Below are 2,993 nucleotides of genomic sequence, written 5' to 3'. Positions count from 1 at the left end.
GCATGCTATGCGTATTCGAGAAAAAAAAATGTTAAGATGCTAATTGCCATATCAAAATGTCGCTTCAAGAACCAGTTATCCACAGAAATCTCTTGTTCATATCAATCTCTTGATACATGACACTTCAAATTTCAAGCCTGGCAGTATAGATCCATTATCTCAAACAGACACGTGCCAAACATGTAGTTGCCAACAAAGGAGACTAGTATGTAGCTTCATATATTCTCCATGGCGCCACAGTAATCGTGCAGATCTTGCAGGCTGATTTCATGAAATGGCCTGAGCATCAGCGTTGGGCGGTTTCTGTTCGTGAGTGCCTGATATACCTGCTGCATTGTTGGCCGAGCTTTTGGAGAGACTTGCAGGCAAGCAAAGGCCACCAAGGCAACCAAAATGGCATCCTTCTCCTCATCAATGGTTGACGGTGCTGCGATGCGTTGATCCAGGATGTCTTTGAGCTTTTCCGTCTGCTCTGTTCCGCAGAAGAATGGAAGGAGCAAATCACCCGGGTGCTTTCCCATCAAAACTTCCAGTGCAACCACGCCAAAGCTGTACACGTCACACTTCTCTGTCCATAACATGGTAGATGACAATTCTGCAACAAAAAAACAAAACCACATTTTGTCTCTTTCTGAATCACGTTTTCATATTAATTCAAGGATAAACAAAATATTAAGCCCATGTATGTACCTGGGGCTATGTAGCCACATGTCCCTGCAAAGATAGAGCTCCAGCTTGAGTAACGGTGCTTCAGCTTCCTCGCCATGCCAAAGTCCGAGACATAAGCTTTATAATCGAGGTTCAGAAGAATATCACTGCTTTTTATGTCACGATGCACGATTGTATGGTCGCAGTCATGGTGCAAGTAGGAGAGAGCTTGAGCTACATCCCTCACGACAACAACTCTCCTGGGCCAATTTAGCTCCATCGCTAGCTCTTGCTCATGCAGAATAGACGATAAGCTTCCCCTCTCGATAAGATCATAGACGAGAAATTTGCACCGGGAGTGGGAACAGAATCCATACAGCTTGACGATGCATCGGTGCCTTATTTTCGTCAGTATTTCAATCTCAGCATGAAATGTCCCCTCATCGCTGTATTCTTCCATCGAGTGGAGGAGCTTGACTGCAAAAATCTTCCCCCCTCCAAGCTCAACTCTGAAGACTGATCCGTAGGCTCCAATGCCTATGCAATATTTCTCATCAAAATTTTCTGTTGCAGTGAGTATTTCTTTGAACGCGATCTTCCCATCGAAATTCCATATGGAAAGTATATCTCCAGACTTGCTTTCGGTAGTAATTTTTATGATTTTTCTTCTCCAACAAACAGCCACAATGCTTGCTATTACAAGGCCGGCAAATGAAAATGAAGAAAAAATGATTATAAGTCGCATCTTATTTGGATGCTTATTGCTTTGTCGCTCTCTGTCAAGCTTTGGTACTTCACATGGTTTTACACCATAAAAATGTTCACCGCATAAATCCATATTATTGTCAAGTGATATCAAGGGTCCAGAGACAGATGCATATGGAAGTAATGGAACTGCGCCACCCAAACTATTATATGATAAATTCATCCTATACAGTTGGGAAAATTTAGAAAAAGTCCCTGGGATGGTGCCACTTAAATTGTTTCTACTCAAGTCCAGCTCATATAGGTTGGTAAGATAACCAAATTCTTGTGGTATTTCTCCTGTTAATAAGTTGTCTGATATGAGTAACGATGACAAAAGGTGGCAATGTCCTATCTGAGGTGGAATGCTTCCTAGAAACTGGTTTCTACTTAGATCCAGATCAGTTAGAAGAACAAGAGATCCTAACTCTGGAGGTAATAGGCCACTAAGCTGATTGGACTTAAGTGATAGTGTTGTAAGAGAGATCAATTTCGAAAAGTTCGATGGGATAGAACCATTTATTAGATTGTTGGAAAAATACAAGAATTCTAAACTTGTTAGACCGGTTATGCTTCCAATGGAACCCGTGATCTGGTTGTTGGAAAGATCCAGATATGATAGATTTATAAGAGATCGAAATTGTGGTGGTAACATGCTGTTAAGCTGATTGGATTCAAGATCTAGTGTTGTTAGAGAGGCTAATTACAAAATGATTGAAGGGAAGGAACCATTTATGTGATTGTAGGAAAGATCTAAGTTTTCTAAACTCGTCAAATTTCCTATGCTTTCAATGGATCTTTTGGAAAATAAATTGTGTGACAGACCGAGAGTCGTTAGTTTTGTACAATTACCTATGGATGGTGGAAAAGTCCATTGAGAAAATTGTAGGATAGATCTAAGAACACGAGCTTGACAAGAGCTCCAATGCTTGATGGGATTAGGCCCGAGAGAGTTCCCACAGAGGTCCAGGTAGACAAGATGAGGCAAGTCTGCAAAGTGGAGAGGCTCATCAAATTCATAGTGTACTAGGAATGGTAGAAAAAACTGTAGTAGGAGAGATCAAGGGAGATTAGTTTAGTTCAATTACCTAGGGAAGTTGGGATAGATCCATTCAGGCCATTCTGGGACAAACCCAAGTAAGTGAGCTCGGCTAGAACTCCACGAGGCAGCACGGTGTTGCTGCAGCCTACGCCCGTCCAGTCACCGGGGCTGGTTACCTTTGTCCATGAGTCCAGCTCAAAGCTCCATCCCTCTAGGCTTGATTTCCACTGGAGAAGTGCCTTGGCTTGCCGATACAGTGACGGATGCGTGGAATTTGAGGCAGAAGTAAGGTGTGGCAAGGCGAGCAGGAGCAGCAGCAGCTCCAAGGCTAGGAGAAGGCTCATGATGTGCAGCAGGCAGGACTTAGTTGGTAAGTGAAGGCTCATCAAATTCATACATTACTAGGCATGGTAGAAAAAACTGTAGTAGAAGAGATCAAGGGAGATTATTTTAGTTCAATTACCTAGGGAAGTTGGGATAGATCCGTTCAGGCCATTGTAGGACAGATTCAAGTAAGCAAGCTCGGCCAGAACTCCAATGCTTGACGAGATTGGTCCCA

At 42.8% G+C, this 2,993-nt stretch overlaps 1 pseudogene; it reads right to left on the bottom strand.

The window, feature by feature from the left end:
• Positions 1 to 215: 215 nt before the first annotated feature.
• LOC125532651 lies at positions 216 to 2,778 on the bottom strand (annotated as a pseudogene).
• Positions 2,779 to 2,993: the final 215 nt, after the last annotated feature.

Source organism: Triticum urartu, chromosome 1, assembly GCF_003073215.2.
Source record: "Triticum urartu cultivar G1812 chromosome 1, Tu2.1, whole genome shotgun sequence".
Taxonomy (NCBI): Eukaryota; Viridiplantae; Streptophyta; class Magnoliopsida; order Poales; family Poaceae; genus Triticum; species Triticum urartu.
This window is presented reverse-complemented; position numbering and strand designations above follow the sequence as displayed.